Source organism: Ailuropoda melanoleuca, chromosome 3, assembly GCF_002007445.2.
Source record: "Ailuropoda melanoleuca isolate Jingjing chromosome 3, ASM200744v2, whole genome shotgun sequence".
Taxonomy (NCBI): domain Eukaryota; kingdom Metazoa; phylum Chordata; class Mammalia; order Carnivora; family Ursidae; genus Ailuropoda; species Ailuropoda melanoleuca.
Window position 1 is genome coordinate 56,219,507 of NC_048220.1, and position 14,528 is coordinate 56,234,034.

Sequence of the window (14,528 nt, forward strand, 5' to 3'; positions counted from 1 at the left end):
CCCCCCCGCCCTGCTCCCAGAGGGAAGGCTGGCGAGGGACACACGCGCTGTTCCCTCGACCTTCTGTCTGAGCGACCCGGAGCGACTCGCCTTTCCTCCTGGGGAGGGACTGTGCCTCCGGCCCTCGGCGCCGCTGGGGTGGCGTCGCTTCGTTCCCTAGGGCCGCGCCCTGCTTCCCCGGGGAACACCCTGCCTCGGGCCTGCCTCCCCTCTTTAGAGGTGAGCCTCCTCCCAAAGATGGCCTGTGAATCCTGGGGCCTCACTGGCCCCCTACCCTGGCCCCTGTACACCTGGAGCCCTGTGGCACACCACGCAACAGCTCCCTTGCCAGAAATGCTGCAGAAAAGGGCTCCAGGCATCCCCACCTGGCCTGGTTTTCCAGCCTTGGTCGGTGATGCCTACTCTTCCTGACATTTGAAGTGGAAAGGGCCACATAAGGCCTTTAAAGACATCCCTGTCCTTGTCCATCAGGGTAGGCCCCAACCCTTCTCCAAGGTGTGCAAAGTTGTGCCAGAGCTGAAAGGCTGCCTAAGGCTATTTCTGGATCAAAGACCCTAATTCCATTTCAGTAAATGCGCAGAAAGTTTCAGAAACACAATCTGGTTCCCGGTAGAACTCCATCCTTTATCTTGTGGAGATCCTTGGATGCAAAATCAGACAGAGTGCAAATGTGGTTAGAAAGAAGACATGGGCATCAAATAGGGAGTGACAGAGGAAGAGGGGTGCAGGTGGGGGTCAGACTGGGGGAAACATCAGGAAAGGATGAATAGACCTGGAATAGCTATAGGAGGGCAGAGAAAATAGGATTTAAATTGGGAAAGCTACCTCTCTATTTCTCACATAGAGCTTTAAGCTTTTAGTAGTAGGACCCTAAAAATGCACATGGAGCTAGAGAGATAACTGGAATGGAAAGAAATGGGTTTGTATGGCCATTGGCAGCAAATGATAGGAATGAAACATCAACAGAAGGTTACGGGAGGGCAGTTAGTAAGAAAGAGAGACTGAGAAAAGGGGTTGGCAACGAAACATAAATCAAAAACTGGAGAAAAATGAAGAAGGACCTGCTATTCTAGTGTTAGAGAATTTTTTTTAATTGTAAAGGTAAAGTGTAAAAGATAGGAAAGAATAAAAGAAATAGGATTAAATGAAGAAAACAGAATATGATAGCAAAAGAAGATGGCAAAAACAATAGAAGACTGTCATTATGATAGAAAGACTTAAGAAAAATAAAAGTGCTTTTATTAAAAGGACAAAAATTCATCCCATAGAAGTGAGGATGAAGAAAATGAAAAAAAAAATCACAATTTCCAGGAGAAGTAATTTGCATTTCTAATTCAAAATCCCTGTTTCTGTTGACAATGAACTATAGTGATTTGGTGGTGGAGACATGGCATTCATGGACTCAGAAGAACCAGAGTGAGTGATGCTGAGCGAGTAAGTCTCTCTTTTGATGAACTTTTGCTCAAAATGCTCAGATATGTATAAGGCTGCCACTGTTTACAGACTCTGCCTTCAGAGTTAGCATATGTAATTTGTTGTTCAATTATCAACTTCCATTGGCTTTAATCCAGAAAATTATCAGCATCTTAAGACTCCATGACCCAGAGAACACTCCCTATAAGTGACTGCTTAGACAGTGCAGTCAAGGAGAGAGCTATGGCCGCTGCAATCCGTGCTCCTGCCCACACTTGGACTAAAGTAAATCTTCCATTAAAGACCTAGAGTGGGCTTTGTACTGTTATCTAAAAACAAAGTACTTATTATCCTTGCACTGGTGTTGGGATTCTCTGTGGTTCTTAGTCATGGCACATTAGTATTACCCTAGGGGGATTTATTTTTCGGTTGGCTTTGTTTTAAATACAAGGTCTGGGACCCCACCCCAAACGAACTAACTCAGAAACTTTGTGGATGGACACAGGCAACTATTTTTTGTAAGCTCCAAGTGATTCTTTTATGTAACTCGGGCTGCTTAACTCTGTTCTTCAGTATCCATTTATTTTTTTAAAAGACTATTTATTTATTTGAGAAAGAGGGGGAGAAAGAGAGAGAGAGAGAGAGAGAACATGAGCAGGGGGGGAGGAGCAGAGAGAGAGGGAGAAGCACACTTCCTGCTGAGCAAGGAGCCAGATGTGAGTCTGGATCCCAGGACCCCCAGATCATGACCTGAGCCAAAGCCAGACACTTAGCTGACTGAGCCACCCAGGCACCCCTTCAGTATCCGTTTAAAGGCAGCCAATGGACACCATCAGATCTCAGAGCAAGATTTTTAGGTTGTGGTTATACATAGCAGATGTCCCTCCCCGTGTAAGGCATTAAGACATCTTTGCAGAGGACTTTATTTTCTACCCACTGAGCCAACAAATTTGCTAATAGGATGAAAATGTATGACCACATGTGTTCTTATAGTACAAGACCACAAGAAGCTATGGTTTAATTTAGTATTTCCTAAAGAGAAAGAAAAACAAAGAGAAAACAAGAGAGGCCATTTCCTGTCTACTGCTGCCATTTATTCATTTGATTAGTTTTTACTCAGATTTATTACATGGAAGAGTCCTTTGAGTAATGGCATCTTTTCTGATATTTAAAAAATAAATAATAGATCTGCACAGTTGGGTATGGAATTCAGAACAATTTGGTCTTAGTGTCTAGAAGGAATAAAATGCTAAAAGGTCTTAGTTCAGAACTTGCCAAGTTAATGTCAGAGTTAACTTCATAAGAGCATTATTATCCAACAAATACACTAAGTGAAAACATGACTATTCCTATACATGGTAACCTTAAAGCTTCAGTGGTAGTCAGATCAATTATCATTAAAACATCTCAGCAGCTATCTGAACCATCTCTGTTTTATTTTCCTCTTAATGTTTACACATGTAAGTAAAATGCTTCTTTGCCCTTGTTCAAATTATTTTGAGTACAAAGAGTGTTCTTTGCATCAGCAACTGTATCTCATGGGGCCAATATTGTAATTAATGAGATTTGAAACACATATTCACAGCCAAATTTGAGATCCCAGGCACGGAATTGAAGATCCATTGCTTTGTTTTCATTTTTAAGAAAGGGGAAGAGAGGAGATTTAAATCTTTTTGTAAAGAACCACAATATATTTTTTTAGAAGTAACTGTTTTGTTTTGTTTTTAACCTCACACATAAGGCTGATTAATTTTGAGGAGCTGGATTTAGGGTAGGGGAATGCTGACTAGCTGAGCCACCAGAATGAAACATTTGCATTTGAAGTTAATTTTTTTTTCCTTTTCACCTTATTCTTTCAGATACAGAACACCACAATTACTCACTCATTAGGTCTTTTTTCCGCCTTTCCCAGTTTTGTGTACATATGCACAATTTTGCCTTTTTTTAGAACCTGCATTTTATTCTTAGAAGAAGTCTTTATCAATTTAAACCAGGCAGTTTGTTATACCACCCTGCTAAAGCTCTAGATTGACTATACATACATCTCTTTGATCTTAATTTTTTCTGTAAAACATTAAGTTTAATAATGTCCATATTCTCCTAGTGCATAGAACTTCAGAAAAGATTTCCCTTTGCTATATAGAACAAAGAAACTACTTCTTTATGTTTAAATAGAAGTTAATGATGAATTTAATTATATGCATCACATAGAATACTTGGCATGTTAACTTTAAAAAGAAAAACATTTAGGGGCGCCTGGCTGGCTCATTCAGTGGAACATGAGACTCGATCTCAGGGTTGTGAGTTCTAGCCCCACACTGGGTGTAAAGATTCCTTGGAAATAAAATCTTAAAAAAGAAAAAAAGAAAGAAAAACATTTAGAGTAGAAAATATTTATTTAGAAAAATAAAAATAAACTATTTAAACATTAAAATTCATTAAAAGTAATTTTCTTGTTTTGGGGTAATTTTTCCAAAGGATGAAATTTTTCTATTATTTATTTGTTTCATAAACTAGCTCATAAAAAAAAAATCTCCTTACGTACATTCATACCTCTTTTCATTTCAAATCGTTTAACAGATACCCATTTATTAATACTAAGTGTATCCCTATTAATTATATTTCCCTAACCAGCTTTTTTAACTGGGTAAACTGAGTCCTAGAAAGATTTATGAGCATGATCTGGTCCATAAAGAAAACAGAAATAGTTCCAGGATGAGAACTCTGTGTTCCTGGCTGACAGTCCTGTTCTCAGACCACGAAGCCGCACCTCTTTCTCTCAAAAGTGACTATTCCACAGAGGAATGTGAGCAAGCTCTGAGATGTTTGTCACTCAGACTACTGTATGAAACTTCACTCCCGAGCACAAGAGACTAGCATGCTTAGATTCACAAAGTGCTTACATGCTATGTACCAAAGTAATTCAATGAACACAGTCATTACAACAGTAATACTATGCAATGTGGTCTCTTATACCAGAATAATAAATGAAGTGGGGCCTCAAATTAACATTATTTGACACTGTTATTGGTTTAACATCAGTTAATCTGAGGCAATGACTGTTTTTTTTTTAACCTATTGCCCTAGATTTTTAAAGTCCCAACTTAGCTATTCATAAACTTTTACCAATGGGTTAGGAGAGACAGTGTACAGAACTACTGGTTCTAAACAGTTCCATCTCTCTAGAGTGCCTAGCCTTTTTTAGCACCATCAAGATTTGAAATTTAGTAGCTTGGAAAAAAAAAATAGTCCTGTTATAAAAAAATCATACATAAGCTGAAGATGATGGAAAGTGAAAAAAGTAGGGATACCATGTATTGCAATTTCACACACTTTAGCACATTTTGCAAAACAAATTCTAAGTGTTGCAGTATTCACTGGCTGGATTTTTGTCATTAAATGTTGAAAGTTATGTAATAGGAAATGTGCCAAAGAGTATTCTTTATTCAAAAGTATTACTATATTTTTTTAGTGCATTCCTAAATCTTCACAATGGTTTTCCACCTCCTAAGGTTATGCCAATGATTTCTTTGCACTCTTGGATTTGACAAAAGCCCCAGTCTGAAGAAGGAGGCCGTGCAACATTCCATGCAGTGTCATTTCCTTCTGTTGAGAATGGAAACATGGGGGGGGGGACCTACTACATTTGTTTTTCATAATTTTCCAACATAATTGGGTCCTGTCAATGAAGTATGGCAAAAAAGGAAGGTGACAAATTATGCCACTATTGTGTTTTAATTATCTTCAAGTAGTTTTAAGTATATGGGATTAGGATACATTTTTAACTTCTTTAGCTGTATTAAGAATATATTTAAGACAGGTTCTGAATATAGCCATTGCCAATAATAAGCTATATGATAGAAACAATCTTACCAAGGTCATGTATACTTGCCAGTGGTATAGAGGTACGTCAAACATTTTAGTCAGGGGTACTCAAACAGCCTTTGAAACCAGGTGGGTTCCATCTAAAAATGGCAGTACCTGAAGATTTATAAGTATTCTGTGGTAGTAACTGCTACCTGCTAGCATTGTTGTCATTAGATTATACACGTACAAACCAGATTCGTCAAATAATTCTATAATCTCATTATCATCAGCTTTCCAAACTCTTCAGGTATTTTTCTTGGACCTAAATTCTTGAAGCAGAGGATAAAAGGATTCCCTGCCACATGGTGCTGAGCTGTTGACTACTTCATGGCAAATCTCCATTAGCCTCACCCAGCTTCTAAGACCCAAGTTGTCTATGGTATCGGGGGCCAGTGTTAAGGAAGTTAAGAAATAATACATTTTGGTGTTATGGTCTGCTACTACTGCTCTATGCTTACCTCCTACCTTATCCTCCCCTAACACTCATGGGATTGTTTTTGTTCTTGAGGAGAACCTTAATCACTGCCTCTGATTCTGTGGACACTACTTAGGGCTAAAGCTATTGCTTTGTTAAAGTTGCTGCTCTGGGTTAAGGAGAGTTTTGGCCAATGACACTGACCCATAGAATATTCTTCTTTGGCATAACATTTGAGGCTAAGGCGCCTAGAAATTAGAGGCTTCAGCGATCTGTATTCATTTACTCTGGCTTTTCTGTCTGGTTCATATTCTAGGAGGGAGGTAGAAAAAGAGCTCGCTCTGGTAATGAAAGTAAGTAGCCTGAAGAGAAGGGTGGTCAAGGAAGAATCCAATTGTGGGTACTTTCTCCCATGCCTCCGGAAGAGTTATCCCTATATCACAACTTTCCTGCACTGCTTCCTTTGTTCTTATCTTGGCTCTTGTGTCCTTTTAGGAGCTACCAGCTCTGTTCTATAGTTTGGTTGTTTTCTTTATTTTAAAAGAGCATCTGTGGGGGCCTGGGTGGCTCAGTCAGTTAAGCATCTGCCTTTGGCACAGGTCATGATCCCAGCATCCTGGGATGGAGTCCCACATCGGGCTCCCTGCTAAACAGGGAGTCTGCTTCTCCCTCTCCTCCCACCTCTCCCCTGCTCATGCTCTCTCTATGTCAAATAAGTAAATAAAATCTTTTCTTTAAAAAAAAAAAAAAAGAGCATTTGTCATTTGTGGCAGAAGGAGACATATGTCACATCTGTATCTCAAGAACCTCCTAAAGACCAAGAGAGCTCACTAAAGGGCTGTGAGAGGAGGTGGAAGAGCAGGGGAGGAGAAGGGGAACAGGACTATATCTCCTTGGTTTCTATCCTGTGCCAGATGCTCCAAAGGGCTTTACTACATAACCTCCCATCTTTCCATTCCTTCTTTTATGTGTTCTTCCTCTCTTCCCCCCTTCCCTTTCCCTGACAAAAGACAATGGTGAGAAAAATAAGGAAGTTTCATGGAAACATACTACATTGAAATGCATGAAACTGCTATACTTGTAAGTCAAAAATGTTTGAGGGGCACCTGGGTGACTCAGTTGGTTAAGCAGCTGCCTTCAGCTCAGGTCATGATCTCAGGGTCCTAGGATTGAGCCCTGCATCGGGCTCCCTGCTCAGTGGAGTGTCTGCTTCTCCTTCTCCCTCTGCCCCTACCCCTGCTTGTGCATTCTCTCTCCCTCTCTCTCTCTCTCTCTCTCTCTCTATATATATATATATATATACACACACATACATACATATCTCAAATAAATAAAATCTTTTTGGAAAATGTTTGATTGTGGGACACCTGGGTGGCACAGTCGGTTAAGCATCTGCCTTCGGCTGGGGTCATTATCCCAGGAACTTGGGATTGAATCCTGCATCAGGCTCCCTGCTCATCGGGGAGCCTGCTTCTCCCTCTGCCTGCTAGAGTTGTGTTCTCCCTCTCCCTCTCTCTCTCTGACAAATAAATAAAACCTTTTAAGAAAAAGATTTTAAAAAGAAATGTTTGATTGTTCAGCAATGTTATATGGTTCAACTACACAAGATTTCAGTTCTTGCAAACCACACCACAGACTTCTTAGGTATTAACAACACAAATATTTACCAAGCTTTACAATGGGCCAGACACTATGTAATGTGCTTTACATAGAGTATCTCACTCAGCAATCTCCATAATCCTTTGCGGTAGGTATTATTATTCACAAATTTTGCTGGTTCACACAACAGGTGAACAACAGGATTGTGACTCACACTTTTGCAGCCTATCTCTTCAGGCCTTCTCAGAATTCCATACAGAGATCCTTCAACCACACTTGCCCCTTAATATTTACTTTTTCATGTACTATGATTCTAGACGTACAAACTTCTTTGTGAATTCGGGTTAGATTAAATACCGGCAGGACCACTCAAGCAGGGTTTATGGGATCTTGCTTCAGCATGGTAAGCAGCAATGAATTCTGTTCTTAGACCTAACCTCCTGATGAGACAAAATCAGAAACACCAAGCCACACCCTGCTTTATTTCAGCTTTGGCCTTTATCAAATTCATCATTTCCTCCCATTTTGACTATCGTAAAGTGAATACCTTGGTTTACTATAGGATATTAAAAAAAGAAGTGATTTGGTATGAATCTATTTCTCTTGCTATTTAAGAGAGATACATGTTCTCCATATTCCTCCTAGATTGCTCAGGTCATGTCTTCTTTCCAGTCTTCACCTTGTTCATTCCTTTCAGTTAATCACATTTCCCAGATCAATGTGGCTTTGAAATCTGTGATAGATAAAACCTGAAAACCAAGATCTTTTTTTTTTTTATTTACATTCTGCTTAGGAAAATGGAGACTTGGATCGCTGGATTACATCACCCTCCAGTCCCTGGATCACTGTAAATGTGTGTCCTACATCTGGAAATGGTCAAAGTCTGTCCTCTTCATCTAAACAAGTAGATTGTAATTCCTTTGGGGGTTGTTTTTTGTTGTTGTTGTTTTGGGTTTTGTTTTTTGGGGGGGTTTTTCCTATGTGATTTTCTTTTCCTGGTGGATTATTGTAGTTCACTGTTACCTTTCCTTCTCCTCTTATTTTTCTTGGCTCCACTTCCTCCTTCTATTGTTGTAGCTGTCTTTTTCCCCTCATCACTTTTCCTGTTGCCTTTCCAATTGGGTGGGGCCCCCATCCAATTCACTCACTGTCTGGCTTTAGAGTATCTTTAATCCCAGGAGAAAACAATCTTGTGCCAAACAGTTGGATTCCCTGGAGCATCAGAAGAAGGATCCCAGAGACTAAGTATCCCTAAAATTTTCTCTTATTGATTTTATGTTAGAATGAAATCCAAGGATGCCTAATTAGGAAAAAAAATCATCCTTATGGCCTCCTAATCCCAGACCATTTTGAACTCTTGACAGCACCAACATCCATCAAATCAAAAAATGAAATCAACTTTGGTTACTTAGCATAATAGAAATAAACTTGTAATATTCTATTAGTGAAGGATCAATGTCTCCTGTCTTGAAAATAAACATCTGAGCTTGGCCTCAACATTTATGTGGCAGCAGGAGACCATTATTTTGTGGCAACATTCGATTACATTGACATCAAGACAGATTTATTAAATTAATAAATAGTACATGATTTTCAGCCTTTCATTTCCAACCGTCACCGCCACCCCCCTCAGCAAGGTGATCGTCTAAAACCCTTCATCCATATTTTTGACTCCTTATTAAGACCCTTTATTTCCTTTTTGTTGTCATTTTATACTCTAATTTTTTAGTATTCATTTTTTTCAGATGGAAATTTTTAATTGGATATTAAGAAGAAAGTTAATAACCAGAATCATCAAATTGTCAATTGTTAAAATATTTTAGTGAGGGGCGCCTGGGTGGCTCAGTCATCAAGTGTCTGCCTTCGGCTCAGGGCGTGATCCTGGCGTTCTGAGATCGAGCCCCACATCAGGCTCTCTGCTCCGCTGGGAGCCTGCTTCTTCCTCTCCCACTCCCCCTGCCTGTGTTCCCTCTCTCTCTGGCTGTCTCTCTCTGTCAAATGAATAAATAAAATCTTAAATAAAATAAAGTAAAATAAATAAAATAAAATATTTTAGTGATGTAATATTTGAAAAGGAAGTATTTCAGGTATGCTATTCAGAGTTCTGAATGTGGCTAATGGCCCAAGCCTACTGTTCTTGCTATGTCTTGCTCTAACTTTCAACCTCAGGACCTTTGCCCTTGCTGTTTCCTCTGCCTGGAATGTTCTCTCTTCTGCTCTTTGCATGGCTCTTTGTCTTTTTTCCCATACCCAAGTCTGATGGAATGTCATTTCCACAGAGAGTTTCTCTCTACGAGTTCTTTCTAAGTGTTTCTCCCCCATCGTCATTCACTCTTCATCCTGTTGTTCTGTTTTATTTGCTTTATCATCATGTGTCACTATCTGAAAATGTTTATAATTTGAATTACTCTATTAGCTTGTGTAGTCCATGGGGGCATTGTTCTTGTACTTCTTTTCATACTAGATCTCTGTGTCCTCAGATCTAGAACAGTACCAGATTCCCAGTGGCACTCAATAAACAAATATTCAGTGGCTGACTGGATGAATGAATGGATAATTCTAATAAAAGAGTCATACGTGAGTGACCTCAGGTCCTAGCTCTCTTAGATATTTGCAACATACAATCTTTCCAGCCCTCTACCCTACCCCCCCCAACCCAGGGCCTCCTCATATTCTTAGAAACAATAGCGATTGGACAGAGAGCATCAGCATACCTTCAGATTTTAGGCTTCTGCTCTGACTCCAATTTATTGTTCCAGCATCTAAACTAATTTAGCAGAATTTTGGTGAGCAGGACATGAGAGAGAGACATATTTTCTCCCCTTTTGTGTCACACAGATCTAACTTACTTGTGGTTCCAAGTGGCTTAGTCTTGCTGACAATAAGGAAACAAGTGGCACACAGTCAGCAGATTAGTTTTCAGTAATAAGCTTTCATTATGTCCCTCTGTTGCTCAAAAACCTCAGTGCCTCCTCACTGCTTATAGGATAACTTTCTCTCCCCTCAGATTTCTATCCAATCTGATTCAGTAGCACCTACAGCCTTCAGTCTGTTGTAGTTATTTAGGGATGTCTGTTTTCCCTACCAGAGTATATACTCTTTGAAAATAGCCTATCCATTCACAGATGCTTTCACAATACTTACATGTTGAGCCTTATATGAATACATCGTTGAAGAAGACATTTCCCTGCTTTCAAGCCTTACAATTCCTACCTCAGTGTGTACCTTGCCTTTGGGAAGTGATTATTAATGTTTCTGGAATTAAATTTTAGTACCAGTAGCTGAAGTCTGACAACCTGGATTCCCTGCTCCATCGTTAGCTTTTGGATTTTAGCCAAGTCACGTAACTTCTCTGTGCCTCGGTTTTATCAGCTGTACACTGAGATGGTACTCCTATATGGTAGGGTTATTATGAGGATTGAATGAAAAAATGTGTGTACTGAGTCTAGCAAAGAGCTTGGCGTATCATAAGTGCTCCGCGAATGTTTATGAATGTTTTCTTCCTCAGAGTTGGTGTATGCCCTACGTGGTCTGTTACCTCTCAAATATACCTAGCACATCTGTCAACACTGTATGACTTTGTACGTGCAGTTCCCCTTGCCTGAGTGACTTTCCCTACTCCTCTCCAACTCCTGACTCTTTTGAATTCTCTGCTCTTGTAATTTATATCACATAAAATAAGCTGCCTTTTACTAGAACTTAACTTTTCCTGGGTCTTGTCTTCCCACTGAGATATAACTACAGGGATAATACTGTGATTCTTCAGCAGAGCCCACGATGGTCCTGTATTAATAGCATGTATCTGCTGTTTCTTCTGAATTTAGTAACTAGGGAATGTAATGCCTAATTCAACAGCCTTTCTGTATTGGTGGCAGTTCGTCACTGTGATGACATCATTTCACGTTTCATGGATGCAAAGGTGGAAACAAGAATTTAGATGTCATTTAGTCACACCTGCAAAGAGGGAGTTTCCACAGTGTTCCTTAATTCCAGCAAAGCAATTCTTATCTTTAACTGTTAATACAATGTTAAGTACTTTTCCTCATTGAATCGGCAATGCGATGGGAAAAAAATTAAGTCATCTTCCTCCTCATAATAAGCCTGCGTATACTTCAAGACAGTCATCAAGTAATCCTCTTCTCCCAAATGAACAATCAAAATATTTATTTGCATAGCTAATATCACAGACGGTCTAGGCAAATAGACAAAGTCTCTCTCCTGTGAATACTATTAGCTTGTAGTTCATGGTTTAGGCAACTGCTCTAGAGTGAAATAAAATCTTCAGAGATTTCCACTGGTCAATCAACACTTAAAATGTTTTTCTAAGCTACTCCTGGTATTTGGAATCTTTTAAGCATTTATTGAAGGTAGAATGGTAATACTTACAACAATGGCAATACAGTTATCCATTCAACAAACATTCATTGAGCACCTACAGTATGTAGTATTGAGCAATACAGTATTTTGCTAAGCAATGGAGGGGATGCAAAAATCTGTTAGAAGCAGTAGCTACCATAAAAGAAAGGTACAAAACTTTACTAAGGACTTATCCTGAGCTTGGCACTGTGCTAAGTGCTGAGGATTTACAGATAAAGTTTCTTTCTTTGAGGAGCTCATAATCTAAAGAGGAATGTAACAGTCTTATATTTCAGTATGGTCTTACGGTGGTATGAAAGATGTTAGTGGCAATGGGTACTCTGGGGACGTGGAAGACTACTTCTCCCTAGAGCTTGCTTGATGTTTGCATGGAGCCTGGACTGTGGAATAAGATTTAGCTTGGAGCACCTGTGTGGCACAGTCAGTTGAGCTCCAGACTTTTGATTTCAGCTCAGGTCATGATCACAAGGTTGTGAGATTGAGCCCCGTGTGGGGCTCCATGCTCAGTGCGGAGTCTGCATGTCCCTCTCCCTCTGCCCCTTCCCACTATGTGCATGTGTGCACTCTCTCAAACAAATAAAAATCTTTTTAAAAAATAAAGCTTAGCTAAATTTTTAAAAAATTAATTTAAAAACCATAAGGAAGGGCATTTCAACAAAGGGAGGTACAGGTACAAGGGCAGAAAGAGAAGAGAGATCATGGACGTTTCAGAAGCTACAAGGAATTTGCCTGAAGTGGAAAGATGGGAGATAGTTGTGGAGATAAAGCTGGAGAGTAAGCAAAGACTGACTCATGAAGAGTTTGTATGAGTACTATGAAAAAGACTGGGTTTTAAATCCTCGAGTAGCCTTGGGAAGCCACTGGAGGATTTTAAGCCACTGGAGGATTTTAAGCAAATTTTCTGCTCAGATTTGCAGTTTAGAAAAGTCACTCTGACAGTTTTGTGAAGGAGAGATGGAAGAGTGGATGGAGGCAGGCAAGTGGAGGGGTTATTTTAAGGACCCAAGTGGGAACTGATGAAGGACTGACTCAAGCTGGATGCAATAAGGAGTGGAGAAGGGAGAATCATACATGATCTGGAGATGGAGAACAGTGGAAACTGGGACTGTGTGTCCATTTCATAAGATTGGGCAAAGATTATCTATTTGACCAACTTCTTAGAAGATTGAAAGTAAATATCCATAGATTTCACACAGAAAAAAAGAGAATTTACTCCTTATGTTTCAGTACAAGTCCTTTAACTATAAATTACTTCATGTGATAGAACCAATTTTATTTTTCAATGAGAATACATCTTATCTATAATGATGGAAGTTGTTGGGGAAGTCAACATTTTATTCTTTTCAGGTTTTTAATGTATAAAGTGCTTCCTAGAATTCTTCCCAACAAACAAACAAAATTCCCCAAACAAACAAAAATAAACCAAAAATTAAAACCACAACCAAACAAAAGAAAAAATTATTTTTTAAAAAGATATATAGATAGATTCAGGATAAGGAACGTTTCAAAATTCTGTCTTAGATCATTTAGACCTTGACTGGAAAAGCCTCCAGATCCTATGGAACTTGCCTGCTGTTGAAGGCTAGGTTCTCTGAAAGCAGAGTCTGAGCTGAGTGTGAAATACAGTATGTTCACTAGGCATCATCATGTCTGTGAAAGGAAAGGAGAAGTAAGATTGTACAAAGAAAGAAGTCAGCCCACGCATGCGGGACGAAGCCTCAGCCAATCTGGTAGAGATCTCTAGAGCAAATATTATCCATCAGTGTGTCTTGTGTCCTGCCAAAATGGCCTGGCTCTTATACCTCTAGTCTCACTCATCTGAGGAGAGCTGCCTCGGGGAGGACATGATCTCTGGAGAGGTGGCTCTTAGCAGCTGAGGCATCCCTGAAGATGCTGACACTTCCCATGGCTGGGTAGCATGTCCTTCTTTGAAAGGTAGCGTGTCCTTCCCTGTGCATCCCACACCTGCACATCAGCGTTTGGATGGAGCTCAAAGACAGACCGGACCATCTTCCTGGCCTTGGTAGAACTAAATCTATACCACTCCAGCCATATCTTTATATCTTCTCCCCTTACAAGTGCTATTTTCAGAATTACAGAAATACTAAAACAGTGTTGGAAAAGGAAGAATTCAAAACTGAGTTTAAAATTATTTACTAGTAATAAAATACCAGTGGGAACTAAAAGAAAAAAAATCAGAAAAAATAATATTAATGTAAGGACATTGTTCTCCTACCTCTCTGCATGCATAGTGGAAATCACAGAATTAATAAAATGTATAAAGCAATCACATAGCTTCATGGAATCTAGAACATTAGAAACTGACGTAGAGCGCTCCTGAACGGTGGAAGTCAACTGTGGTTTCCTTTCTCCATCCGGTCAGTTACAGAATTACCTCAGGGACCTTTTCCAAAACATTTAGATTATCCTCTCTTGAGTCATTAATAATTGAACAGTACTCATAACAGGAATACCATAATGTAGAAATTATGGCACAACATACAAGATGAAGGGGAGATAATTTTTAACACCAATGAAATGACTAAAGAAAAAAATGGCTCATAAGAGTTTAGAATTATCATTCTTTTTCTTTTTTTTTTAAAGATTTTATTTGTTTGTTTGTTTGTTTGTTTGTTTGAGAGTGAGAGAAAGAGCACAAGCAGGAAGAGGTGCGGAGGGAGAGGGACAAACAGACTCCCTGCTACGTGTGGAGCCCCCACACAGAGCTTGATGCAGGGCTGGATTCCAGGACCCCGAGATCACGATCTGAGCTGAAGTCAGATGCTTAACTGACTGAGCCACCCAGGTGCCCATAGGGTATCAGTCTTTTTCAACATTACAGCAGAGCAAGGGACAG

The 14,528-nt window shown here is 39.7% G+C and overlaps 1 long non-coding RNA gene across 1 annotated transcript in view; it reads left to right on the top strand.

Moving 5' to 3' along the window:
* Positions 1-91: 91 nt before the first annotated feature.
* Positions 92-14,528, top strand: part of LOC109489142 — an 89,360-nt gene continuing 74,923 nt past the window's right edge. Inside the window, exons 1-2 of the long non-coding RNA XR_002142090.2 lie at positions 92-219; positions 1,370-1,434. This is a non-coding gene — a long non-coding RNA (uncharacterized LOC109489142). The remainder of the gene's footprint in view (positions 220-1,369; positions 1,435-14,528) is intronic.